The sequence below is a fragment of the Engystomops pustulosus genome, chromosome 1, assembly GCF_040894005.1.
Source record: "Engystomops pustulosus chromosome 1, aEngPut4.maternal, whole genome shotgun sequence".
Classification (NCBI taxonomy): Eukaryota; Metazoa; Chordata; class Amphibia; order Anura; family Leptodactylidae; genus Engystomops; species Engystomops pustulosus.
In genome coordinates this window covers 241899413-241911778 of record NC_092411.1, presented here as the reverse complement: position 1 = coordinate 241911778, position 12366 = coordinate 241899413, and the positions used below count along the sequence as shown (strand labels likewise).

General features: G+C 38.0%; 1 protein-coding gene across 7 annotated transcripts in view; it reads right to left on the bottom strand.

The window, feature by feature from the left end:
• Window positions 1-12366, bottom strand: part of FAT1 (FAT atypical cadherin 1) — a 179870-nt gene that overhangs the window by 111050 nt on the left and 56454 nt on the right. The window lies entirely within an intron of this gene.

Genomic DNA, 12366 nt, shown 5'->3' with positions numbered 1-12366 from the left:
ATAACACTTTTTTACAAAAGCAATTAAAATGATCTTTCAACTAAAAAACAAAATTGACTAAGCTTTGATACCGTTGGGTGTCTACATTGCTTAGTTCCCCTCCCCCAACAGTAATCTCCTAAAATAGATCACACACAGTTTATCACACACTTATCCACTCTAATTTTTCCAGCCAGGGCAGGGGACAGCAATTGTGTCTTAGTCCAGCAGCTTTCCTGAAGTGGTCGGTTACCATTAGTAATGATCCAATTGTCAGTGGAATTGGGTTTATCTGTGATTCTTGTTTTTTGGGCTGTGGCTTTAATAAAAGTATTTCAGAGACTGTGGTGGATTATAAATACGATGCTAAACCATTTTTCTTTTGAGTTGTTTAGTGACAGAGTAATATGTTATAGCTGAGCTGTTTATATTTTTCTGATATAACACAGATCAGCTTTGCTCTATGTACAAACTACAACTGCGTCTGGAAAACTTCACTGACGTAACCAAGGGCAATAAAACCAAACAGATGTATGTGATGGTACCACGCCTTTCATAATCATTCTTGTGGTTATATAAGTCATATAGCAACATCAGGAGAAATCCAATTAATCTAAGTATAAGGAACTTGCCTGAAGATCCCTTTAAATAATATCCGTAGACCTCTTCTACTACCATTTTGCTACCCTATTTCTCACACTCCATGACCTCACAACTTCCCACGACTAGAAATCATGACTTTCCACACAAAGGGCCAGAGTTCTCCAGCACCGGAGATTCAAGATCACAGACTTCATCAGTTTGATCTCCTGATGAATGTATCTATTAAGTCACAAGGTCATTCTTGGCTGGTTATACCCTTTAATCTGGAACTATTCTTCTCCTTTCTATCAGGAAATAACAGTGTTAAATAAGTAAGTGAGCCATTAGATTCAATGCAAAGAATTGAACTTGATAACATTATACTCCTAGAGGAGCCTTAGCTCTGCATGTTCCCGATTGCAAAGCTCTGAAGGAACCGTGATTAAATTAACCACAACCCCAGTTCCCTTCGGAGAAAGTTCTCTATATGTATTTTTTGTTACCCATCAGCTTATAGAGGAGGAGATCAGGCACTGGAGCATCTCGCAATGTTCCTGTTTGAGCTAATTAAACTACTTTCACAAAAAGCAGAGACTTTTTTGTTGGATCACTGCTACCCAACTATAAAACCCACCTAGGCGGATAGATTTTTCCCAAATCTCTGCATCCAAATCATTTAGCAGAGAGTCAAAAGGTGTTTATTGAAAGACAAAGCGGTAAAAGCTTTTATCTGAAATATGTCAACTGAGATTTTCGGGAGGAGGGAGCCTTTCTTTATCGGAGGAGAAGTGATTGTTCCTGCCCAGGGAAATGGTCAGCAGGCATGTTTCACAGATAAATGGGAAGAGATGATGCAATTAGAGAATCTCCACTGAAGCCGCTTCTCGATTCAGCATGTTACTTCCAGTCCACAGAATCCTTTGGAAAAAAGCAGACAGCTTCCACCGTCATCCCCATTTGTGCCTATTTTAATAGCGTGGCTTATTCCTGTCATCCTGCCGCCTCTGTGTCAGAACTTTGGGATAATAGTTCTATAATTGGTGTACAGAAGAAAGTGCAAGCTTAATAAAGCTTTCCTCGTTGAATGTATGATGAAGTCTTTCAAGAAGCCCCATACACCACGGTCACGTATGCAGCAGAGTCTATTGATAACATGTACATTTTCCATGTATGGGCCAAATTATAAAACTGTCCATCCTGAAATTTCTGGTTTTGTAATGTCAGCACTAAAGAACTGGCCATCAAATGTATGCTGCATGTTCTTAATATATATATCTGGCTTCTTTATTTAAAGGGGATTGAAGGTCTATAAAGAACAGGTCATTAAGCTAAGGTAATTGGGGGTCTGACATCAAGCACGCTAGCTATTTAAAAAAACCACGGCATCCACCTCTTCAAACTTTACCAAGCATAAAGCCATACATTGTGTAGTGGCTGTACCTAATACTGCAGGTCAGCCCAATTCACTGGAAGAGTGCTCTATAATGACTTTGTGCATAGGTCGGGTACATTGAATAGTAAGTTCCTGTGTTATCTATATGTTATACTCCAGAGGTCATTTATCATGACTTGTATGCCTGAAAACAGGCATTACCCGCAATTCCTGGCACAGAACTTAGTCGGACGGGAAGCAGGCTGTGTTGTGCCATGCAATGGGTTGGCATGGACGTTCCTTCCCCGTACCTGTGCACTGTCTATATCCTGCGCCTATATGGCTGTAGGCAGTGGCGCAATTCTACACCAAGTCAGACCTACCGCTCCGCCAGGATTTATCAGGAGGCCGGATCCTTTATTTTTGCCGATTTATATTCTACTTATAATTTTCTTTATTCTCAGTTTGATATACACAAACACAACTGGATCTCGAATACTTTCAGATACTCATATTATAATGGATTTTAGACCCTTTTTTTACATAATTTTTGTGTTATTTTATATGATACAATAGACTTGAGAATCATTGCAGGACTTAAAATGGAGGACTGAGTTGATTGAGTGCCAATTTCCCTACTCTATATGCAATATATAAGTAAAATATCATACAATACCCAGGACAGCACCACCAAACTTATTCCTCTTACACCCCTTTCCTTTTGTAGGTAATGGCCCTTAAACAGAACCTGTCACCAGGAATGCCAATTTTAGCTGGAGACAGGTTCTAATAGCATATGCAATGATGATTTTACACATGCTATTTTACTATAAACTACTGAAATGATTCAGAATGCTGGTAAAGGCATTTTTAAAATCAGCATAACATAGGCTACTGGAACCTGTCACCAACTAAAAATGACATTCCTGGTGACAGGTTCCCTTTAAATTACAGTAGTAAAATAAAATCCTGATGTAAACATAGGTAACGTTTTCTGCGGTGATGCATATGTTACAATCTAGTGATGCATTTACAATTCCAGAGGATCCATACATTTATCTCAACATTGGTTTTCTTTTTATCACAAGGTCTACTGATTCACATTCTGTCCTGTATGCATATCGCTTGAATAGCAAGGTTATATAATGGCTGGACTCTATACATACAAACAGAATTCCTGAATATTCTTTTTTATTTTTCTATATTATACTTCCAAGAATCCATTGAGACAAGAGAGAAAAAAAAAAGAAAAAAAGACTAAGTAATTGGGGTTAATATTTCTCTCCTCGGTGCTAGCAAGTGATGATTTTATTTCCTCTTCTCCTAAACAAGATGAATTATGAGGGCCGGCTCCGTGCATGTACATAGCTGTAATGCTTGGAAATGCCTGAGGCTGGAAATCAAGTCATCATCATCAAACAATACCTGGGACATGCCGCCACTCGTCTGCTGTATGGTGCAGAAACACCTTGAGATAAATCATACAATGCTGATCAGGTAAAAGCCAGATCCATCAATTCCAACAACCTGTCAACTTAGTGTAATGCCAACAATGGCCTATTAAACATAAACTCAGCTTTTCACTGAATTCTATGGCAGGAATGTCCAGTGTTGAAGCAAAACTAACATAAGCAAGTAGTAGCAAAGATTTGACATATCAGACTCACTTAAATATTAATAGATGTGTGTGATCTAGTAAAACTTGCATTTCCCACATAGCAACTGGAGTTTATTTTCTTTGAACTCTGTGCTGTTCCTCAGTTAATCCTTCTGGTAAATACATGAATAAATTGACAATTGGGTGTCACCATTGCCCTTATCAATAAGGTGTGTTCATACACAGTCTGACCCTGCTTCTAATAAAAAATGATTGAAATTATGAGTGAGCGGACATTGTTATGGATATGACATGATTTTCTAGTGATGTTATTCAAGATGTGGTTAATGTTGAGTATGAACTCGAAGAAACCACACGTTATACAGGACCTCATAGAAGCACACTCTGAATAGGCCCTGATCACTTCATTGTAACTGTGACATAACGGGGCTCATTTACTAAGGGTCCAAACGCTTTCCGTTTTGCGTCAAATTGTTCCGGGATTTGGGTACACGCAATCGAATTGTGGCACATCGGTGCTGGCTTTCACGCGACAGAAATCGGCGGGCGTGTCCGTTGTACAACCTGACGGATTCGGAAAAACCACGGAATTTAAAAAACGATTTGTGTCGCAAGATCGCGCACTCACATGCACCAGGAATAAGAAGGTTGAACTCTGGCGGACCTCGGTGCAGCAGCGACACCTGCTGGATAACGGGCGCAGGACCTTAGTGAATCCCAGCAGACCTGAATCCTCGTCGGACAACATGCCGCGGGATCGCGACTGGAACAGGTAAGTAAATGTGCCCCAACATCTGTGTCTGTAGTTCTATGTGTTATGTTATCTACTGTTATCTATATCTTGGTACCCTGGAGCTGCAGAAATACGGGCAATTTGAGATCCAAAGATTAAGAGCCAATGGAAATAAAGTGTTGTAATTAGGGAGTAGCTACTGCCTCCCTAAGATATATAAAAGCCTTAAGCCAATTATATATACTCGGAACATTGGCCCATTGAACATTGACCCTGCCTTGTGGGCTAGTATTTTCTGGCACACCAGTCACAAAAAAGTGGACATATTTACTATATCCTGTGCAAAAAAAATTATACAGATTACAACTGAAATCTACATCAGGTTGGATCTCACGTACTGTACGTTTGGATTATGGTGCACAAGTGCTGTTCCAGTGTATCCCACCCCGGGTGTGCAGATGATTAATACATTGGCTCCACTAATGGGGAGTGCCATTAACACAGAACCCCCATAATAATATCTGCAAGCCCCAAATGCCTTATTTTATTTTCCAGATTTTTTTTATGAAGCAATTTCAAAATGTGAATGGCATTTCTACAAATCCCATCTAATATACTTACTATAAGTGTGAATTGATAGTCTTTTTTAGTTGTAGTTGTCAATCTTAATTTGGACTGGATGTCTTATAATGTGGACACAAGTTGTAGGTTTTTTCTATTATTGTGTATGTACATAAACAATGTCAGACTGGTCCACCAGAGGATCCTCCAGTGGTCCTAGATTATAACTTAATAATGCACGGCAGAGATACAGAGGACAATTTTATTGGGGGGCTGATAAGGTCTATTTCCTAGGGGATGATGATGTGTTGAACCACAGAAGAAATTTATCTGGTGGTCCTAAGGCACCCCAGTCCAGCAAGTCAGTAGTAAATGTGTTACTGGCAGAAGTAAAGGAGCAAAGCAGTGAAGTTATGAACTTTGTAATTACTCTTGATATCTAGCAAGTCATAGCATTAATGCAGCTAATGTAATCGATGTCATTGTGATAAATGCATTGCCACTTTTCCAAATATGTTATTACACATCAATATACTAGAATAGAGCAATCATTTTTAGGTTTACCAGGTTCTTGGCAATGACAAGCTATTAATGTGTAGTACTGGCCAGATCACAGTTACATTCATCGTTCCAGTTCATTGTGCTGTGGATGCTTTGCTTTTTCTCAATCTATTATAGTATAGTAGATCTTGGGGACTTTTTGACAGTGGAGTTTTGGCAGTATGATTGCTGGGGGCAAAATGCTGGGACAAATTGTTAAAGTGTGAGGCTTTTCTACCTTGTTTGTAGAGAGTGGAGCCTCATTAAAGTGGTTTTCCAGCCCCGAGCTATGGGATATGTTGCTATGGGATGTCCTGAGACAGTGAAGGAGAACCTTCTAGAGAATGAGTTCTCAATCTGTAACCACACTTATTCATCGCAAAGTGCCAACAAAGCAATGTAAGGAACAACTTAATGCTCCCGGTGCTGCCCCAACTTTCAACAGTGTTAGCTCCCAATAGTACAATGGTACCACTGAAAAAAGGAAAGGAAATGTGGGTTATCATTGTAGGTTCTCCAGGCCCCCAAAACTTGAAAAACTGTGGGACCTGGAGCAGAAGCTCCAATATCTTCAATCATAATCTTGGGCTGACTGCGACAGCTGAAGTATGCCTTGAGTCCTACCTGGTGAACTCTGTGGTGGGGTCTTGGCTCAAATGCCCAAAGAGAGGGGTATAAGTGCAAACCAAGCCAAAGGTCTTAAGAGGTTGACTTCATTTGAATGGATTTTTTTTTTAGATATGAACACCTCTTACAGTAATGGCGTGAGATTAATACAGGTGCCCAACTGTAGGTTGGTAAGAGTTTAGTACCAAAAAACAATCCACTTTTTCATATGGCTAAAGAAGTGACCTCTATTTACCATCCCTTTTAGCTAATTTAATCCTCTCACCTCGAAAGACAGATTTTTTTTATCCCAAACACTGCGATGAGTATAAAGAGCGCTATCATGAATTGCATAGCTGAAAAAATATTCTTCCCATCAATACTAATATGCATATGATAAATATACAACTTCTCCCTCTGCATCTAGTCTATTTTAGATGACCTCATATTGTTTATTTTATCATCGCCCAGGATGTAACAGAACAGATTTTCTATGGTACAAAGAAATAAACATTTCTGTTTGGATATACAAATCACTGGCTACAAAAAAAATGTAAAAAAATGCATTTATACATTCTGCCTGCTAACAAGAAGACAGTCAGGTCTCACAATTTATTCCACACATAATGAAATTAGATCAGTTCTTTATAGTTCATAACAAAAGAAAATTAAATAAAAGTAGCAGATCATATGTTTTTTTGTATTTTTTTTCTATTTAGCATATGGCAAATTGTTCAAACGACAAAGAATACTACAATGGTAGAAATGCAAGGGTTGGGCATGATGAAATTTAATATGAACAATCCAACAAACATTACCTAAACATCAAACACTTATTAGATGGTTGGTCGGTTACCTAAATCACATCTTCCAGTAGTCCAGATGTCAATTGATTTTTATAATATGGTTTCCATGTGGTCTAAAAATAATAGAGAAGTAATAACCACCTTAGTCTGTGCCACTGGAGTTAATGGTGATGACTAGTTAACAGGGCACTCCCACTATAGACTCTGTGTTAGGCGGTAGTGGCCACACAATGTCAACGCAAGTCACCACCGAGTCTTTATGTACCAACAGAAGCTTGTGGTGTCGTAACACAGGCACTGACCAAGGTATGTATTACTTGTTTATTATTTTTAGACCACCTCAAGCCAATACTAAAAAATAATGTCATTTGACAACTGGTGGCTTAATTCAGGATCAGCCAATGATCTAATATGTGTGGGATCGCTTTTACGTCCCTTGATGGCAGATGCAGAGGGATATAAGGATAAGACTTCAACTGCCTGATCCTTTTTTCCTATGGAGAGGAAATGACCTTCCTATTTCTACTGATTCAGGTCACATGCTCTAGCTATATGGGTTGGAGAGGTTAGGAGACTGACACCTATCCTAGGTATATAGCCAACATAAGTTTGGAGAAAAAGGAGACTTGTTCTGTTGCAATGTGTATCTCACATAATGTTGCCTAGACTAATACACAACGGCTTTTTCCTTCATATTAGAACTTTTTTAAATTTCATTTACTCATTTGATAAATATAAATATATCCAAAATATAATAACTTAATTTGTAATTGATTGATTATGATTTACTACTTAAGTAGTAGCCATCTTCTTATATACACTATGTTAAGTCCAATACAGCTGCAAACCAAGGAATGTCCGCCAAGTATGGCTTCTCTTGGAGCTTTTGTGATGCATCTGACTTCAAAACAAAAGAAGCCATTAACTTTGTCTTCCTCTACTAGACCCTGTACAACAAATGAGTGGCCCTACAAAACGGTGTTAATCTGGAATCCTTTCTGACAAAGAGTGGGGTCAGGTTATAAACATTCTTTAGGCGGCTAGGGGAATGTTTGTTAATGATTAAACATTGGAGAGTTGGCCAGCAGAGGTTTATCGCACAAAGGAATTCCAAGCTGCACCGCTTTGTAGACATCCAGGATACACAATGACATGGAGGCAGCATACATGGAATAAATTACGCTATTTACGTCACAAGGCAAAATAAAATGCCATATGCAATTTCCATAGCAACCATCTATTTCTCAGAATAACAGGCCAATCCTATCCCTTAGTGTTGGGAACAAGGTAATAAAAAAGTATGTACATAATGGAGAACTAAATGTGAGTAAATAGAGGATAAGTTCATCTGACAGTTATACTTCGGAGGCTTTCACATTCCTGCCTTATCTAGTATCACAGATTATAAAAAACACATAAACCACCTTTTATTACAGGAAGGATTCGGGACAGAGAATTACGCAACGTACTGTAATTTCACATGTCCCTCAAAATCCTACAGTAGATACTGCGTTCTTACCTCTATGGGAAAGGAATTTGGGGGGTTTTCAAAACTCCAAAACAGAAATATAAATATAAGAGTGATAAATGATAATGATATTCAAAGGAAAACACTACATTCTGCAAGTTCCTACATAAGCCAGCCGACTTCTTTGAGCAACATATGTTAACTGTACAGAAGTGGAAAATAAACTGAAGCTTTATTGGAGAAATGTGCTTTATATCCGAGGAAAATCTGATGACAGTATAAAAAACAAATTAAAATTACTGTAACACAAGGACTATTTAACCGCCAGTTTTTTTGATTACAGTACAAATCATCTGTGTTAGTGTTCATGCCGAAACTCTCAAAATGTCTATGTTTTTCTGACTAATGGTTGAGGAAGTTGTACTTTTTAGCCAAGAAAAAAACATCCTACATCTCCTTACCCATATATACCTATCACCCTACTCATGCACTTAATTCTCACTATGATCAGAAACTTAGATGTGCCATAATCCTTCTACAACACTTCTCTCAAGCTGCTCCAACTCCTTCGAATGTGTTCCCTAGACACTCAATTTATATCTATATTCACATTTTCAAGTTTCTCCTGAAAAGACAGAAATTTAGCCACTCATAAAATATTCTGCTACATTTAGAATCCTTCTAGACTATTCCTTAGAATATGATCTTTTTTTCTATCACTAGCAGGATAATCAAAACACATAGCAGAGTAAGTATCTCCTTTATTCAGCTACTTCCGTATAAATCACTTCACTACCAAATCCGAAAAAAATGATTTTAAAATGCTAATCTTAAAATACATAGCCACTAAGGTTCTTAGAGCATACTCATACTTTCATAGATTAAGGAGATTGTTACCATTAAACATTTTCTCAACTTTATTTAAATAATCAACTATGTTAGAATAGAATCACAATAGCAATTTTATTGGCCGAAAGAGATGGATATATATATATATATATATATATATATATATATATATATGTGTAAAGATTTTAGAAAAAAATCATCAAGTTCAATTACAAAAACACTCAAGAGGTAACTACACTTAACCCACTGGTTTCCTGAAAGATGACAACTGCTTGAAGAGGCAGGTTTCTACAAGTAAAACTAGTGCAAAACTATTTCTACCCATAGTTGTGTTCTCTTCTTGTCTTGGCCTTCCCTTCCCCCACTAGTTATTTGGAGACAGTGTAAATGCTAGGTCTCCCTTTAGAGGCTGCCCTACTGAACAGTTGTAACTGTGAAATCATGGAAAGGATACCTCGCTTGCATGGAGCATCAGGGGTCAAGGACAGGCTAAGGACAAGCTTGGACATATGACTGAGCAGGGTTCACCGAGATCTTTGAACTAGAGATGGCAAAGTAAATTTAAATACATGTAACAGAAATTTAATACTGCTGACCTACTGAGAATGACATTTTGGTTTTACACAGGACACCTTAAATAAAAGATTTAGGAAATGGAGGTTCATTTAAAGGGTGTTCCATAAATATAGAAAACCCCTAGAAAACTAAAGAAAAACTAAAACTAAAAGAAAAATCCTCCTGTGTCGCTCCAGATCTTCCAGCTTTGCACCCTGCATGAGACTGGAGTTTCCAGGGGTTCACAAACCACGCTTGAAAAATGCCAGGGACAACACAGGAAGTGAAGTCCCCTGGAGAATGGAAGTGACATCCTGTGTCCAAAGAGACAAAACACTGGTTCAAGGGAGCACTTGGCTCTAAATCGGAAGTCTTGGAATGACAGGTGAACCAGGAGAAGGAAAGGTGAGAGCATGTGTTTTTTCATTAACACAGCCCAGGTACTCCAGAGGCTTTTCTTTATTAATAGAAAACTCTTTTAAATATTTTTACATTTGCCCACAACGGTTTCCATCCGTTTCCCTAGGATTGCTCCAATTTTGACTGGAGGTGCGAACAATATGGAGGCAGCCCAATTCATGTCGTTAGGATGTCACTGATGATAGCCCTCACTTGTCTAACAGCTTTCATGTATTTGGCTAGCTTAATTAGTCATTAGCATTCCTGTCACTATACACTGTTGAGTAATTAATTACAAGGATTTACAGTCCATGTTCCCATCAATAGGAGTCTCAGCAGCCACACTATCTATGCAAATGGACAGGAAGGGTTGAAAAAAAATTATTTATTTTACATGGAAGAAAACATTTCTGAAATGATCACCTTTTGTCAGATAAAGTTATACTTATGTGCTTTTTAATTTAGAATATTTACTTACTTATTCCTACAAATTGCTACAATAAGATACTAAAATAGAAAAGGTCACAGATCCAATGTAATGAAGAAGGCAAAAACCTATATTCACACGAGCACAAGAAAAGCAACGTTTCGATCTTGACAAAGATTCATGGCGGTTCGAAACATTGTTTTTCTTGTGCTCATGTGAATAAAGGTTTTTGCCTTCTTCCCCACATTCGATGCTGTGGCCTTTTCTATTTTTGTATGGACGCAGGATCTTGCAGGCCAGGATCTGAGGCTGCGTACGTCACCTACATTATTTCCTAGGAATAACATAGGTTGCTGACTTTTCTCTTATTTTTGCTAGAATTAGGTACTTTTATAAAATAAATAGTAGGAGAAAAATAAATATCAAATATTTATAAGCCTGTTTACATTGTGGGCCGCTCTTTAAGAGTATAAGTTACCATACAGCATAAGCCTATAGGGGCAGCAGGCTTTGATTGAAAGCTGTTGACGTGGTCTTTGTTATGTATGCCCACAGTATGATTAAACTTCTGTGTTCAAAGCTACGAGTAAACATTACCTAATCATTCTCAGCCTTTTGTTACTTTGACCCAAGGAAACACCTTTAAAGTAAAGCAGATGTCCTACTTCAAAACAAAATCATGTATCAAAGACCACGACACATGGGGAGTAAATATTCTTGATTAGTTGGGTAATGTTTTTGTTAAAAAGAGAAGTAAATCAAGCAGAGGATCATGGGTATTGTTTTGGTTTAGTTTACATAGTAAAGATGTTAGAGATACAAAGTTTACAGAACCACAGCCTTTATCTGTTCATTTTCGCACATATTCTTATATGTTTTCTGTGAATCCTGTATCCGTGAAAAATGCCAGAATTCTGCCTCCCATTCTTTACGATGGGAACAGACATCACAGTTCATAGAATAAACCTGACGTGTCAATTCTTGATATGATTTCTGCACAGTGCAAACTGCAAATCCATGGCAGAAATCCTAGGCTCAACCTCAGATCTCTGCTTAGAGGTTCCTTTGAAATTAGCTTAGGAGGGAATTATCCCAGTACTCATGGTACTTGTAGTACCTCAGCTTAGTTTTTTGAAGTACATGTTACATAAAGCAGGATTCTCAGAATTTGTCCATTGCTAAATCAGGTTCAGAAAGGGGCAAAAAAATTGAAGAACTGTAACATTTACCTTAGTAATTACGCTAAGTGCTGCAAGTAACCACCTGTTCACAAAGATCTGTTGTACCAAAATGTTCTGCTCACTATGGGTCTGTATTACTACTCTGTTATTACCTTTACTATGGATTACCTGTGTGTCCTCTGAATGTAAACACTTTACCATTATGCACAATGCACGTTATGATTTGCAAATTTGGTGACTTATTCATGAATTGTTGTTTTATACTATATTTTACATGACGGCAGTATGTTTCTTGATGCCAAGTATATCTTCTATTGGCCATGGGATCATAAATTGTGTAAGTTTTTGTATTGTACACTACAAAGCAAAAATATGCAGCCTACGTTTCAGGCTGCACAACGCAGGGTAAATATCCTCATATACAAGTACGTAATACCAGCATATCGTAACCAAAAGGAAATTTTGTCATCATAATTAATATTACAAATTATGGTTAAAGTCTTAGGTTGAAGGATATTTGGAATGCTAACAGGAACTGTTGATGCACCCCAAATACAGCCATTACCAGTTTAATCTCTTCTCCCTCATGCAAACACGTGTCTGCTCAACTGTGCCTGTCATGTATGGACATTGGTGAATCGGAAAGAAAACTTGTTCAACCTAGACTTTTCAGATCCTCCTGTGGCATGA